The sequence below is a fragment of the Catharus ustulatus genome, chromosome 5 (genome assembly GCF_009819885.2).
Source record: "Catharus ustulatus isolate bCatUst1 chromosome 5, bCatUst1.pri.v2, whole genome shotgun sequence".
NCBI classification, from domain to species: domain Eukaryota; kingdom Metazoa; phylum Chordata; class Aves; order Passeriformes; family Turdidae; genus Catharus; species Catharus ustulatus.
The window spans coordinates 28,437,912-28,454,517 of NC_046225.1; the positions used below are offsets into that span (position 1 = coordinate 28,437,912).

A 16,606-nucleotide genomic window follows, 5' to 3' on the forward strand; every position below is an offset into this window, starting at 1 on the left:
TTAGCAAAATAGCTTTTTAGCAGCTTTATGCAGTCACAGAACAGAGCGTATCCTAGACTCAAAATGCAGAGGGTTTGAAAAACCTACTATATACCATCTGCCAGAGAATTAAAACCTCTAACCACAATGGTATAAGAAAAAGAGGAAGAAGGAGTTGTCATGAAAGAAAAAAAACAAAAAACAACCCTTTGTGCTGCCTCCTATGTCTAATTGTAATAAGCCTCCAGTGAAACTCTGATTAAAGGTGGGGAAAGACACTGGGCCATGGAAAATGCCAGACAGAATGGCAGGTAAGATGGAAGGATCATCTGAAAACATCCCTTAAAGAACAGCTGTAACATGCAGGAGGTGGGTCGGAGTCCTCATCCACCTACCACGGCTCCCTCCCACTATGGCTCCTCCAGCTAACAGCAGAGGGTGACAAGAACCACAGGAAAACCAGCCCTCTCCTTAAGGAGTCCCCTTTAATTCAGCATCCTACCTTCACACAAGGGTAAGGAGGAGGAAGGTGACTACACACAGCCATGCACTTCCTGCCCATTCCCTTGGATGTAAACGGGGAATTTTCCAAAGCAGTATCAACATCTCGCCATTCTGGTGATTTTTCCTTTCACAGCTGTGTTTAATTCCTTTCTGAATGATATTCAGCTTTGGGAATTCACAACAACCTGCAGCAAGGACTTCCATCATACCACTCACATGATGGGTCTCATAACAGAGTTGTTCTGTGTTGCTGAACCCCAGCAACAGAGCAGGTAAGTTCATAGCAAAGGTGACGCTGGTTCTTTTAAATACAGGCCAGGAAGGTTAATCCAGCTTTTGAAAGAATTTATGTCTATGTTAAGGAACATCATGAGACAAATGAAATGACACAGAAACATGACTGCCTTTGACATGCTATGATACCACTCTCCGGCTTCATCAGAAAGGGGGCCCTATCCACCAAAAGCAACAGCCTTCTCTAAGCCATGATACATGTTACCTTCTTTTTTATTTTAATGAAGATAAAATACTGGGTATAGTTATGAGTGTTCAAATCAATGGTAAGTGAAAAGCTCTGGCCAGCATGTGAGGAAGAAAAAAAACTCTTTATTTCTACTGGATTGTTTGTGCAACAATCTCAAACAGCTGGATTTCCCACAGTAGAGTTATTGGCTGCATATCTACACTTAGAGACCAGATTAAAATACCTCTTTGCATATTCTGGTTTGGCAATGCATCTAGTAGTCCTAATCAGGCTTTTGAACATACTAGGTTAGAGAAGTGTAACAACATTTTTCCTTTGTGCTCAGTAAGTTGGTATTTTATCACACAAAGGCTGTTTCCTCTAATACTTTCATTAGCAGAAGCATTACTGACCAATGAAAAAGGAAAGCTGTGGCTCTTGATTTATAAATGCTCCCCTGGATGGTTAACTCATTCTTTGCAAAACTGGAGTTGCCCCAAACGCCATTTGTTTTGTCATTAATAGAAAGATCAGGGGGAGGAAGACTCACCTTACTTCCTCCTTCTAAGACCCCCTCCCCACAAAAACGACCCCCGACTTAATTCAAAAAGCCAACCACACATGTTTAATAGCTATTCAAGCTAATTACCATAAGAAGTAGGGGATGAGAGGGGTTAGTATTATGAATATGTATTTGTTTAAACCTTTTGTCAATAGACTCTGTGACCACTTGTAATTTTGCAGTGCATATTAGGGAGCTACCCCACGCTGCTGCCCAGCACTGAATAAAACATACACTTTCTAGCTTTAAATTGTTAGAGTCTTTTGTCCGTCACAGTTGAGTATCGATATTAGACCAATACTCATATTTTGGTAAATCAAGATCAGTTAGTTTTACTAAGCCGTCCTTTTAAAAAAAAGTATTTGCAGACAGGGTTGGAATTCATACATGCAATTCTTGAAATTCCTCCTAATCTCCTGATGAGGATTAGGAAAATATTATCTTGTAACTGGTTAACTTTATTACTCTCAAAGAGCCACTGTATTTTGCAAATCAAAACCTAAAATCATATAAGCACTTACAGCATACCACCAGGTTTGTTAAAAAAAAAACAAACAAAACAAAAAAAAACAAAACAAAAAAAAAGTCAAGTGAGCTCCACAGGCACTGTGGGATGAAGAGAACACCGTGGCCACTCAAGCAGCCACAAGCAGCCAGCTGGTGAAATACCACAAAGACGAGAGGGGTCTGGTTGCTGGCATTTGGGAGAAGCGGGTGGCACCGGCCACATGACCGACTGCCGCTGGCACAGACTGTGCTTCCACCAGAGGGCTCTGCCAACACAGCTAAAGTTGCTTTGGCTATGCAGCTTATCAAAGGCCATCCTGCAGCAATTGGCCACAGCTACCTAATAAAATATTCATTTGCAAGCATTTGAAAACAAACCATGCGTGCATGGGCAGAGATGAACTTTAAGTTCTAAGCAGTACAGGAATATAGGCCATCAACCTCTCATAATACTTCTGTTCAAAGAATGTCAAACTGACTTTAAGCTAATAACACCTCTTAAAGAGATTTGGGCATGTTAGAATCCACGGTTTTGCAAAAGGGCATCTGCATGCCGAGTAGCCCAGAGACAGCTAGCCTGGGAATTTCTTAAGGCAAAGACAAGGTGTGAAATGGGGAGCAGAGATCACCACATCAAAGCAGTGTCTCTGTTCCTATCTCATCAGACAAAAGCTGGTAGGTAAGCAGAAACACTTCAGTGGTATTCACTGCATCTGATCAAGTTCATTGTCTACAGTTTGCTCAGTATTCTTTAAATGAAGTTCTCTACTTGATCCCAGCTCCAGATCACACCACCGCTGCTTCATTTATGCTGGAACTAGAAATTCACCACTGTTAACCACAGATAATCAGTGTCTCAGATTACACCTACCATCAGGCAACTAACTAGCTTTACTTTTGTTCCCCTCCCAGGAGAAAACCAGCTACCTACAAGACTTCTGATCAGCTGCTGCTATGCTGTCACTGTTGTGTCAGACCCTAGCTGCATTCTGCAGTAGCTGATTAGCAGTAAACGCATATTATCTATCAGACATCAGTGGTTGCTTGCACCTGGCAGTTGAGATCAGTAGCTAGAAGCAGGGAAAAAATAACATAATTAATTTATCTTTACAGACAACTCTATTTCACTCTCTCCTAAGTCTTGAAATTTCAACTGAATACTGAAAGCTGAAAAGCCTATCTGAATGCATGGCATAAATCAATAGTGCTTTTTCAATGCATCTACACTCAAAATCAAGGGGAATTCCTTTCCTATCCCTCCATACACAACAGTTAATACAGAAACCAGCCAGACTTAAAATTTCAAGTTGGACAGGTTTTGCTTTACCATAATATCACGTCAGCTTTCCACAGTGAAGACAATTTCCTAAAAAAATAATGTCACACAAATTAAACCAAGGCATTATTATCCAATGACAACATATAATAGGAAAAAATTGATTAACATATTCTCAACCAAACTGAAAAACTAGAGTTTTTTCCATTGTACATCATATGGAATCACAATTACAAATTTAAATCCCCTGAATACTTAAAAACAGTGAAAATTTTCATGCTAGCCAATGATACCCTGCTTCTGACATGTGACAAAAGAACATGAGCCTGATGAACGTGCAACCATGGCCACAGGCTGGGGAGGGAAAATTCATGAGTATCACAGAATCACATAATGTTTGAGATTGAAGGGACCTCTGGAGGTCTCACATCCAATCCTTCTACTCAAGCAGGGTTACCTATAACACCCTGTCCAGGTGGTTTTTACATCTCTCCAAGGATGGAGACTCCACCTGGGCAGCCTGTGTGAGGCTTGGTCCCACTGACTCAACACCTTAATTTCATGGTAATCTCAGCTAATCTCCTCAGGACCTCCTGTCCTCTCTTGGCAGCTCAGGTCTAGCAGCACTGGAAGTCGGGGTGAAATCTTGCTCCATTAGAAAACATGGCAGCTCTACATTTGACTTTTGACCATGTGCAAACCTAACGCTTGTTACTGGTTGCCTGCCCTGAAAACCTGAACTTCCATTCTTCAAAATATACATCCCACAAGAAGACTGAAAAGATCTTTGTGAACAATCCAGACATTTTTTTTCTCCTAACAAGTATTCATGATTACCCAGCAACACAGAGGACATTGGCTCTCCGCCAGAGTAGTAGAGACAGTAGGTCTCAAAATCTCCCATTTTTCCTCATGTACAAGTGTTTCTGGTGCCATTCCAACCATATTCAGATAGCATAGGAAAGCATGAGGCTGTTGGGAAAACAACAGAGTCCTGATGCATTTGAGAGGGTTGAGAACTTGTTTTTTCAGATTTGTTGCTTTGTGTAGCTCAGCCCATGGCCAGGGACCTAAGCAGGTCCCTGAGAATGAACACCTTGAACAAGGATAGTGCTGCAACAAGTGGGAGGGGAATGGAAACTCTACATTTGGACTGCCATTACAACAAAGAAAGCAATTCAGAGTTTAGCAAATAAATAAACTCCACAGAAGTAAATTAAAATCACCTTTTACCTGATGCTCCAGGATTAACACAGACCTATGAGTGATCAATGATACACATCCACATACACCGTCTTTTTTAATCCTCTGAGGTCTCTGGAGTAATATTTAAGTATTTAAGTATTTAAACAAATATTCAAGTTATAATCAGAGCACAAAGCTTTCTGTGCTTCTGACAGACAGCTAGAGTTATTGGGAGGTGATGATTTTTTTGGGTTTGGAGGTCTATTAAATTTTAAATTTTTTTTAGGAAACTCAAGTTTTATTTTCAACATGGTTGCTTTTGGAAGGGTCCAGTCATACCATTAAAATACTCATCAATTTATTCTTCCCCATTTAGCATTTATTATATGTAAACCAGCAGGTGAAACTAAAACATGGAGTTAAATCGGAGCAAGAAGGTTTATAACCATCCAAATAGCACACGGTTGTGCGAATAACTGCCCAAAAAAAACCCTCAACAATAAACCAAGATATGTTGAAATAATATTGTTTGGGAAAAGGCATTTATAACTAAGTACTCTGAGAAACACATGAGAATAAAGAGGAGCAAAAAACAATTTCAGGTTGTATTAATAATTCTATTACAGTTTACTTCCCATTTGTTTAAGGTTAATTTCTTTATGTCTCTTACACTTCTCTGCTCAGCAGTTTCTCACAAGTAAATGAACTGATTTTATAAGCTGTCTAATAGGCTCAACCAGGAACTCAGCAAGCTCTTGTCATGGATGAAAAACACCAAAGCAACTCTAGTATATTCAAGTGACAGAAAGGCAACTCAGAAGATAATGCCTTTAAGAACAAGTTCCAGCAAGGAGCAATGTTACCAAGGAGGAAAGATTTGGTGCCTTAACTCTGCCTCTTCTGTGAGATGAGTCAGGCACTCTGTATGTGGACTCAAATTAGACATTTGTAACTGAAATTTAAAAACTGAAAATGACTGATCTAATAGAGAAGTCTTTCAGGGATGTGCTTTAAGAGGGGTGTGGAAGTTAAAGAAATAAGTAAACATCATTTGGTTTTGGCCACAACTCTACCAAACCACTGAGTTAGCAGCATCCTACCTGGAATATCTTTCAGTTAAGTGGACAGAGCTCAAATGCTCTGCATTCCTGATTTACTGTTCTAAAGAAAACAGCTTCTTCTAAGGCGTGGTAGAAAGCACTGTGTCAAAACAACTGCAGCTTTATACAGTGCAGATTGGCAAAATCTCTGCCAGGGTCTTCACTGACAGAAGCGATTCTTGTTGATTAAGGCATCAGTTCAAAGCACATCTATTACATAAGCATATACAAGACACTTCAGTTACCAAATGCTGGCTTCATATCAAGGCATAAATTACACACATTGCACACTAGGGGTTTGGTCACTGAGAAGGATTAGGTGGTATATCAATCAAAATAGGTCTTCAGTGCACATGCAGTTATAGCACTATTGAGTTCACATTTGACATATAACAATTCTGTTTCTTCAGAACCCCTTTTTTCAGTGGTGCTGATATATTTGTTAAAACAATGCTACCAGATTTCCTATATGGTAGCAGAAAGATGTAAAAAGTCCCTTTGTCAGACGATTCAAGTATTTTAACGCTTAAATCATTACAGTAATTTCACAATTATAAACTGAACCATTTTGACTAAAATTTTGCTCCCAAACCGGAAGTGCGGCTTACATTCAGCAGCAGCTTATATACGAACAAATTTTGGAAATTTCCCAACCAGGAAGTCCAAGCCAGCAGCAGCCCTGAGGCAAGGCAGAGCCCACCCGGTCCCAGGCAGTGGGGCAGTGGCGGCACAGTGGCAGTGCTGCCGGCCCCGGGGGGGGCAGCAGCGGCACCAGCCAGGCACGCCCCTCTCCCTCCTCCTGGTGGCAGCAGTCAGGGACGCCCCTCTCCTTCCTCCCAGCGGCAGCAGTCAGGGACGCCCCTCTCCCTCCTCCCGGCGGCAGCAGTCAGGGACGCCACTCTCCCTCCTCCCGGTGGCACCAGCCGGGCACACCCCTCTCCCTTCTCCAAGCGGCAGTGGTAGGGCAAGTTCCTCTCCCTCCTCCTGGTGGCAGCAGCCAGGGACGCCCCTCTTCCTCCTCCCGGCGGTAGCAGTCAGGGACGCTCCTCTCCCTCCTCCCAGCAGCAGCAGCCAGGCACGCCCCACTCCCTCTTCCTGGTAGTACTGGCCAGGCACGCCACTCCCCTGCCTCCCGGCGGTAGCAGCAAGCGGGGCTGGGGCCGCTCCCTGGCGGCTGCCCCCAGTAGGGCCAAGCCAGTAAACTCCGTGATCCCACGATTCTGTTACTATTTGGCAACTTTGTGAAAGTTGCACACGGTTCCTCACTGCGAATGAAAGTGCGGCTTACAATCTGGTGTGACTTATTTATGAAGGAAAAACAAAACGTTGCTGACACCCCGGAAGTATGGCTTATAATCGGTGCGGCTTGTAATCATGAAATTACTGTAGATATAAAGATGAAGTCAAACCCGAAAAAACCCTACAGCCACCCATTATGTGGTAATCTATATAAATCATTTTACTTTCAACAATGCTACCATATGATACAATATAATTTCTTCTGAAAAAATAAATCTGTCAAACATTCTAGAATCTGTTCTCTTTAGTGGACCTACACAAGTAGTTTCAGTGCATGTTACTCATATAAACACCACGTACACATCCATTTTTTTATTCTTAGTGTGAAAAAATGAGTATTTTCACTACAACTGTACTATTTTAGAATGCTGTACTTACCTTGAAGACACCATCACTCTCATCTGTCATGTTTTCAGACTGAGATTGAAAAAGTTAAAAAGATTGCAGAATATCACATCAAGTGACTAGGAAGAAAACCCAAACCTTCAGCAATTCAAAATACACTGGTGTGATGGAAAAATTGAAGTGGTTGAGGTTCATCTTTTCACCAAAGTTCAATACTTATGACATCTTTTGTGAAATTGCATAAGGAAAAGAAATTACAGGTTTTTTTCCAAAGCCTTCCCCACTACCCACTCCTTCATGCCTACAGCAAAAGCAACATTGCCATGGCTCTCCCCTTCATTTCTTATATTTATTCCTGCTATCAGCAAAAAAAATCATCCTCTGTAACTCCCACTACTTTGGCCACGTTCAATATTAATAACTAATAAATTGTTCCATTTTTCAGCCACAATTACTTTCATTTCTATAAAATGCTTGCATATGCATTTTCTCTCCAGGATTTCTAGGAAAACTTTCCGGGGGAAGACAGTGGACTAAGAAACTCTTTGTCAAAGATGTGAGTACAGTAGAGGTGGACAGACAGTCAAGCTGCTCTTTTCAAAACTGTATCTTTTTCAAAAGCCAGCTTCATACCCTATCTTTCCAAACAATATCCACAAACAAATAAATCACTCAATTCCTCAAAATATTCTCTAAAAAGAAACCATATAAATACTTGTCCTAACTGACATAAAGCATGGAAAAAACTAGCAAAAAAATATAAAAATGTAACCCTCAGGAAAGTCATACTGTATAAAGGCAAGCTCCAAAATTATGCTTCATCATGTCATCTTTCTCTGGAAAGAACTTCAGAGTAAATACAGGCAGACCAAATTTTGCAGTCTCTCCAATTTTTCCATTGTAGATAAAACATACTTGCAAGCTGGGGGCAGTGTGTCTGAAAATTCATAGCTGCATTAAACTTGAAGCATTTATTTTACCAAAAAAAATTTATATACTCTTAGCTATAGCAAACACAACAGATTTTGTAGTAATAAATTGTACAGATTTAAAGCAGTGGAGGTTTTAAATGTTTGCTAGAAAATTAACAAGAAACAAATTGTATATTATGTGCCAAAGTATTTTTTTACTGAACAGTACAATCCTTCCTCTGTACATCTGAAGCTGCCCTGTGTATCTAAACTTACTTTACAAACTTGAGAAAACACAGGCTGCCACCTCATAAAAATTGCACACGTGTTGCCATCCTCGCCCTGTAGCACACATCCTGGAAGGAACTCAAATCCAGTTGAATTACTCCTCTAGCTCCTAGACTAAAATACAAAACATTTCCTTTGCCTGCTGGGCCTCAGAGTGGTGAGCAGAATGGAAGAACTCCTTTATAACTAAAGGAAATGGGGGAAACCTGTCAAACACACAGCAATGAAACAGCCAACATATATTTATGCAACACTTAAGCAAGGAAGTCCTTAATAAAAGAATAACAAAACAGAGGTAATAGATTTTGTTATAATGAACCATTTTGTCACACCAAACACAAAACTGATCTGTCAGCAATTCAGCTTAAATATTTTTGAGCAACAAAAAGACAGTAACAAAATAACTCCACAAATGTAAACCATTTGCCTTCCTGTTGTGGGCAAATTTTCCCTTCTCATGGACTTTTATTTGCTAGCTAAGAGTCAAAAGACAGCTGGAAAAAAAGGGAAAGTTTCACACAAATCAAGAGAAGAAAGGAGACAATGCCCTGATTGGAAACAGGATATGTGGATTGATAGGAAAGACTAGTGCTGGCATTCTAGAGTAATTAGCAGCTGTTTAACTTGGAACATTCTTCCCCTCCCTTATCACCCCCGTTAGATTTGATGATACAGATATTATTTACTTAAATACAACTGTTCCATTTGTTTTGTCTCATTTTTAAAAGTTATCTTTTAACACCTTTTCTAAAGACATTTGCAGTAGCAGTGCTCAGTCACAGTAACTCAACTCAAACTTCTCCTGATCTGAGCTATGGCAGGGTCTTTGCATATTCACTCAGGCAAAGCGCAGCTCTGTGCCTTAACAGCATATTCTAAGATGAAAGAAAGCTGCAGTTTACAGAAAATGATTGAAATCTACATCTGCAAACTGCTATCCTCACTAAAAAATAACTATTAAAACACCAGCAGGGGAAAAAATTAATTTTCTATTTACACTCAGGCACTTTCTGCTATTCCTGTTGGAATAACACACCACAAGACAGAAATACAGCAATAACGGTATCTACTGCCAATGTCCTGGAGGTCTGAGAAGGTTTACATTATTAAGCAGCAATGAAAGAAAAATTAAATACTACACACAAATCGAGTTCTGTCATTTTAAGTCCCTTATAGCAACCTCATTGCTTTAAATGCTTTACTGGTTAAATGCATAATAGAACAAACTATTTCAGTTTGAAGGGACCTACAGTGCTCTTGCAGTTCAACTGTGACCACTTCAGGGTTGACCAAAAGCTAAAGCTCATGGTTAAGAGCATTATCCAAATACAGTAATTTCACGAATACAAGCCGCACCAATTTGACTAAGATTTTGCTCCTAAACCGGAAATGCGGCTAATAATCAGGAGCGGCTAATACAACCTCAGAAGTGCCTGCCAGAGTGCTGAGCCGAGCAGCTGCAAAGTCGGCATTTTGCGATTGTTACAAATCGCTACTTTGTTGCACCGCGGGTGGAGCCTGGCTCCCTGTAGGCAGCACGGGGGGCGGGGAGAGAGGCGGGAGAGCTCTCTTTCCTCCTCTGCCACAGCCCAGGGGAGAGACGGGGGGGGCCCGGCACCGCCATTGCCACGGCCCGGGGAGGAGAGGGGGGACCCGGGCCGCCCCTACCGCGGCCCGGGGAGGGGGGGGGAAGCCCGCACCACCATTGCTGCGGCTCGGGGAGGGGGGGGAAGCGCGCGCCGCCATTGCTGCGGCCCGGGGAGGGGGGGGGAAGCGCGCGCCGCCATTGCTGCGGCCCGGGGAGGGGGGGGAAGCGCGCGCCGCCATTGTTGCGGCTCAGGGAGCCGACGGGAGCCCCGCGCTGCCATTGCTGCGGCCCGGGGAGGGGGGGGAAGCGCGCGCCGCCATTGCTGCGGCTCGGGGAGTCGACAGGAGCCCCGCGCAGCCATTGCTGTGGCCCGGGGAGCCGACAGGAGCCCCGCGCAAGCCATTGCTGTGGCCCGGGGAGCCGACGGGAGCCCCGCGCAGCCATTGCTGCGGCTCGGGGAGCCGACGGGGTGCTTTGTCCCCGCCCGCCGCCGCCGCGGCAGGAGCGGGGAAACTCCGTCCCTGCCCGCCGCCGGCGCCACGGGCGCGGGAAAGCTCCCTCCCCGCCCGCCGCCGCTGCCGTAGGAGCAGGGGAAGCTCCGTCCCTGCCTGCCACCGCAGGGCAGCGCCGACCCGGGGTGACCGAGCCCAGGGGCAGCGGCAGCCGGCCCCGAGCGGCAGCACCGTGCTGGACCACCTGGCCTCGTCAGCGGCCCCTAGCGGGCCGAGCCTGCACAGCCTTAGCTCAGCCAGTAAACCCCGCCCTCCCGCGGTTCTGTTACTAATTGCATGCGGGTCCTCGCTGCGAACGACAAAGTGGCTTATATTCGTGTGCGGCTTATCTATGGACAAAAACCGAAATATTTGCCAACACCCAGAGATGCGGTTTATAGTCAGTGCGGCTTGTATTCGTGAATTTACTGTAATCTTATGCATTGATAGGCTTGGGGCATTGACCATGTCTTGTAGAAACCCGTTCCAGTGTATGACCATCCTCTCAGCAAAGAAATGCTAACACGCAGTCTAAAACCTTGCACCTTGGCACATCTTTGAACCATTCCTATGCCTCCTGTCATTAAATTCCAGGAGAAGAGCTCAGCACCTCCCTGTACACCTCCTCTCCTCAGGAAACTTAAGAGAGCAGTGAGCACATCTCTCAGTATCCTTTACTTCAAATTATACAAATCTAAATTTCTTAGCTGCTCCTCAGAGGTATCAGGATTACATACATGATTATGTCAAAAGAATAATTTATTGCCCTAAATGACAATATAGTTCATTATGAAGACTAGAAACTAAATAGCACCACAGGAAAAAAGAAGTCCGAAAGAAGCAGAGAGACACTAACTCATTAATTAATAAGAGCTTTCGTTTACCATACCAGACTGCTGTCATTTTAAGGAGAACATTCCTTCATCATGCCCAGCAAGTTTCATCAGATGCAGTACAGGGCTGTCTGTTCAAGACATACCCTATTCAAGGATACTGTGGACACCAGTCACCAGTCCTGGCCAAATGGAAACTGTTGATACACCATCCACATTCTATTGCCACTGGAAAACTAAGTACAAGAACTCTACTGTCACAGGTATATCCATAAATAAAACATCTTCCAAAACAAGTGCTCCCTCTGTTGCTGGACAGAAAGGAAATATATAAACTGCATCTCTCCTCAACATGACAACACTGCAGGTTTCTGTGTAAGCCTGTAGTAAAAGTTTTATTGTGTTCTGCATGAAGTAGGAAATAATACTGCTTTCTCACTCACTTTCAGAATCCTCACTAGATTTAAAGACTCTGCTTATCTCAAATAATTCAAAATATAATTGGTCAAAAAGTATTCCTACACTTCTCACTGTCCTGGTTCAGGGCAAATTTGGGAGGAAACCTCCAAATGGGGGCCCTCAATTAGTTCAGGGAAAAAATATTTCCTTAGAGAGAAGTAGAAAAAAAACTGTTTATTTAACTGACAAAGCACTACCCAGAACAAAATTGAACAATACCAAAGAGCAAAACCTCTCACTGCTCTGAAGAGATGACAAATTCGGAAGTGATTTTGTGAGTGCAGCCCGGCTCACTCAGTCTGTTCTCAGTCCTCCGGCACTGGGAAATGCCACGGCCCAAACCAGGCCTGGTGGGCCACAGGTGTGAGCTCCCGGTGCTCCTCCTGGGTTTTCAGTCCAGAGCAGGCTCAAGCAGTTCCAAGAAAAAGGGGAAAAGAACACAGTCCAGGGGACTCTTTTTGCCTCAGCTAGCCAGAAAAAACTAAGTAAAAGCAAAAAGAAGTTCTCCCCCGCCATCTAGTGTGGACAACACAGTCTGTGTGAAGAATGCGGGGGAGCAATGATAACAACTCTGCACCTCTTCCCTCTTCACTTCACTCTTGGAAGCAGTTTAAAAGTTGCAGAATTCAATATTCAACACCAACAGACAATTTGGGGACACAAGCATCATAAAGTCACCCCAAGACACTCATTCATCACAAACATTAATGATCTTAAAAATACTAAAGAAAATATATTTAAGTGATCCTCTTATTAGGTAATGTGATTACCAGCAGCTCCTAAACCAATCTATTTTTCCAATGGCTTTATTTCAAAGTTATTCTAAGACACAGTGCATTGTTATCTTTCAAAAAAGTAGTATTTTAAATTTCCATTTAACCTAAAAGGAAAGATCATGCAAGAGTTAACACAATGTCCTAGATGTGTTAGTTCAGCATGAGTTAATTTCAGTATTACCACTCCTTCCTGAGAGTACAAACCATCAAGGAGAAATCACACTCGACCTTCCCCAACACCAGTTTAGGATTCCTGCTTATCCATTTCTATAAAAGCCCAGTTACTGATGCAGGAAATTGTGAGCTCATTACTGACAGAACTTGCTTCCTGATGCTGACTCTCCTTTTTGCCATCCTCTGAGTATCCCTTAGCAGAGCAAAGACGGGTTATAAGAGAACTGGGTCTGTCTTCAGACAGCAGCGCAACAAAAACTGCAGGGAGGAAGAACAAACACCCAAAGGACAGCTCTTGCTGGATCACACTGTGCAAATAAAACTGTTCTAGCCAGAACACCCTTTACTGCAATCAAAATGGTTTTGGATTAAGACAAAGGACACAAGGAAAGGAACAAACAAGGAAATATTCAAAGAGAGGGAGTACAAAAACTTTCTGGATTCTCTTTTTCCATTCAACAGTCACACCAGTAGCCCTGATCCTTGGCAGTGGGCTCTCTAGGAGTCCAAGAGTGCAAGATGTCAGTCTGCCTCTGGTTTTTGTCAGACAGTTTTTACAGTTACCATTTTGGTCCAAATAGAAGGTTATGCTTAGATATGGAAGCCCACATAATTCTTGAGCATACAGATAGCGGTTCACATGAAAATTTTCCTCAGCGGTACCCTTCATCAACTCAAACAACACTTTGAAGTATGATAATTTCAGATTTTAGGTAAGGGGATTCCTAGCCAGCAGCTAAGAAGGGTCTCAATAGTCACATTGCTCTTTTCCTTCCCCTTTTTCTTACCTTCTCCATGATGCTGCTCCCAGCCTTAGCAAAGACACAATAACCTATACAGAAATTACAGCCACATACAGTAAGAAGCCACAATGCACACAAATCATAAACTATTCTTCTTCTGATCTGCTAGATGTTCAGGAGAAAAACACTCACCTACAATCTTGCAGTAGTCAGGCAAACAAAGCAGGCAGATTCTGTAGATGGAGCTACGTTTGCATTGACAGTGAGACAGAATAGGTTTCCCTCCATAGTGCAACATGATTTCAAGAGAAGATCCATAAAAGGAAGATTTACTGGAAAATCAGATCAACAATTTCTACAACACTGATCAGTTCTCATCTAGCTCCCTGAGGATAATGCACCATTTGAAAAGGCATCACTTAAAATACTTATCTTTTAGATTTGTGGGGAAAAACAGTAATGCAAATACAGAAATGTTATTCTCTCCATTCTTAGACAAATATATTTAATCTTATACTTACATACAATGCTGGTTTGGGGTTTTGCTCTTTCCATTCCTCTAATTTTGTAATCAATTACAGTAATTTCACGACCATAAGGTGCACTGGATTGATTATAAGGTGCACCTCCGGGATTCAGCAAATTTCACAACATTGGACATTATACAAGGTACACCGGACTATAAGGCGCACTTTTTTTTTGCCACGAAGATCCGTGCCGTGCGTAACAAAGTAACGAATTACATTTTTCACAGAGCAGCATAGCCTTTAAACGCAGCCCTAAGCATCATCCCCGTGTATGGGCCTCGGCATTCCCGCTCACCCCCAGCTGGTGAGGCGCGGCTTGAGGCGGCCGCGGCTCGCACTTCTGGGTTGGCTCGGGGTGGCCGCAGCTCGTGGCTTCTGCGGCAGCCCGCTTTCTCCCTCCCCGTGCTGCCCCTGCGCTCTAGTAGCTCCGTGTAGCTCTGGGAGCCCCGCACTCCCCTGGCGCTCTAGGTGCCCCGTGCTGCACCGGGAACCCCGCACCACCCCAGGGCTTTTCACCCGTGCTGGCGCAGTCCCGATGCCGGCGCAGCCCCGACGCCAGCGGGCTCACCCCGCGTTGGCACTGCCCCGATGTCGCCAGCTTTCCCCTCCCGCCTGGGCTGCCACCGCCGAGCTTTCCCCACCCCGCGCCGCTGCAGCGCTGATGCCACTGGGCTCACCCCGTGCCAGCGCAGCCCTGGCCCGGTGCTGCCCCGATGCCGCTGGGCTCGCTCTGGCCCAGAGCTGCCTCGATGCCATTGTTGTGTGGGCTCTGCTCAGCTCAGGGCTGCTGAGGGTTTGCACTTCCGGGTTGGAAAATTTCCGAATTTTGTTCATATATAATGCATACCGGACTATAAGGCGCACTTCGGGGTTCTGACGAAAATTTTAGTCAAAAGGGTGCGCCTTATATGCTTGAAATTACTGTATGTTTTTCTAGTGTATATACGAAAAAAATTGCCTTACTTTACTGAAAAGGTTGCTCACAAAAGATTTTTAGCTAAGACTGATACAAAAACCAGTAATTTTATGAGTATAAGGTGCACCAGATTATAAGGTGCATTTCCAGGTGTCGGCAAATTTCCGAACTTTGTTCATATATAAGGTGCACAGGTGTATATGGCACACTTTTTTTTTGCAGTGAGGATCTGCAAACAACGAAGTAATGAATTAGTAACAGAATCGCGCGACTGTGGGGTTTACTGGCTCAGCTCGGGGCCGGGTAGGCTCAGCCCCACTCGAGGCTGCTGCCGGGGCCAGGTGGCCCCGGTCCTGCTCCCGCTCTGGGCGGGTTCGCACTTCCAGGTTGTCAAATTTCCAAGCTTTGTCCATATATAAGGGGGTCCAGGTTATAACGCACGCTTCAGGGTTCAGACCAAAATTTTAGTCAAAAGGGCGCGCCTTATAAGCGTGAAATTACTGTAAATCGAATTTGCACATCTCCTTTCAAAGGAAAGGTTACAGTAATTTCACGATTATAAACCACCCCATTTTGACTAAAATTTTGGTCCGAACCCGAAGCGCAGCTTATAATCAGGTGCAGCTTATATATGGACAAAGAACAAAAAGTTGCTGTTTTAGTTTGGAGGACAGGTGTCTGCTGAGAAAGGCAGGAGCTTCTCTTTGAAATGGAGAATGTAAACCCCCTCCCTCCAAATTATTATAATTTTAAAATCAAGGGGCTTTCAGGCAAGGATGCGGGAATTAGGAATAACAGTCCTTTTCTAGGGAAATTAAAATAGAAATACAGTACTACAAAGAAACAAACTCCAAACCCTGACAAAGTCAGAGTACAACCTGACAACCCATCAGGCAGGGTGCTGGTAGCAGTCTCATTAAATGGTGGTTCAAGTCCTCTTGTAGTGACAACTGCGATTCAGTTCAAGCACTGCTCCTGTAGAAGGTGCAGTTTCTCTCCAGAGGTCCAGTGGTGATGTGGAGAAATCCGGTTTTCCTCTGGAGTCCAGTGGAGAAAAGGGCTACCTTAGTGTCCCAGAACCTCTGTTTTTATCTTGGTAAGAAATGTTGGGCTCTTCCCCCTGGCTGGAGCAACTTCCAATGGGATGAAGTATAATTTTACCAGTCACACAGTGGGACTCAGTGGGCCATTAGCAGAAAATGACTCCCTGTAGGAAGGATGGGTTGTGAAAAGATAAAGAACAATGCCCCACCTGGTTTTAATGGATGGCCCATTAGCAGAATATCTCCTGCGGCAATAAGGATCACTGTCCCCATCCTCAACAGATGGTGATAGAATAGATACCTTTTATCACACTCTGTATTGTAACCCAAGACAGTTGCCAACACCTGGACGTGCGGTTTATAATCAGGTGCGGCTTATAATCGTGAAATTACTGTATGTTTTGTCTGTTTTGCCAGATAGCATTACTCTTTCACTTGCAGGGCAATAGATGACAAGAGACTAACCAGCAGAGCCATATGAAACAGTATACTACTGAGAAAATAATGTCGCTTCACACAGCTCTGTGTTGTCCACATTTTAACAAGAACTTGCTTAAGAACAAAAACCTAAGCTTGTTTACAACAGCAAAATGGACACCCAGGTTTCTTTGGATGGTTCTGCAAACTGGCAGCAGTC

General features: G+C 43.7%; 1 protein-coding gene across 1 annotated transcript in view; it reads right to left on the reverse strand.

The window, feature by feature from the left end:
• TNKS (tankyrase) overlaps nucleotides 1–16,606 on the reverse strand; it is a 172,371-nt gene that overhangs the window by 93,534 nt on the left and 62,231 nt on the right. The gene's annotated exons all lie outside the window — the stretch shown is intronic.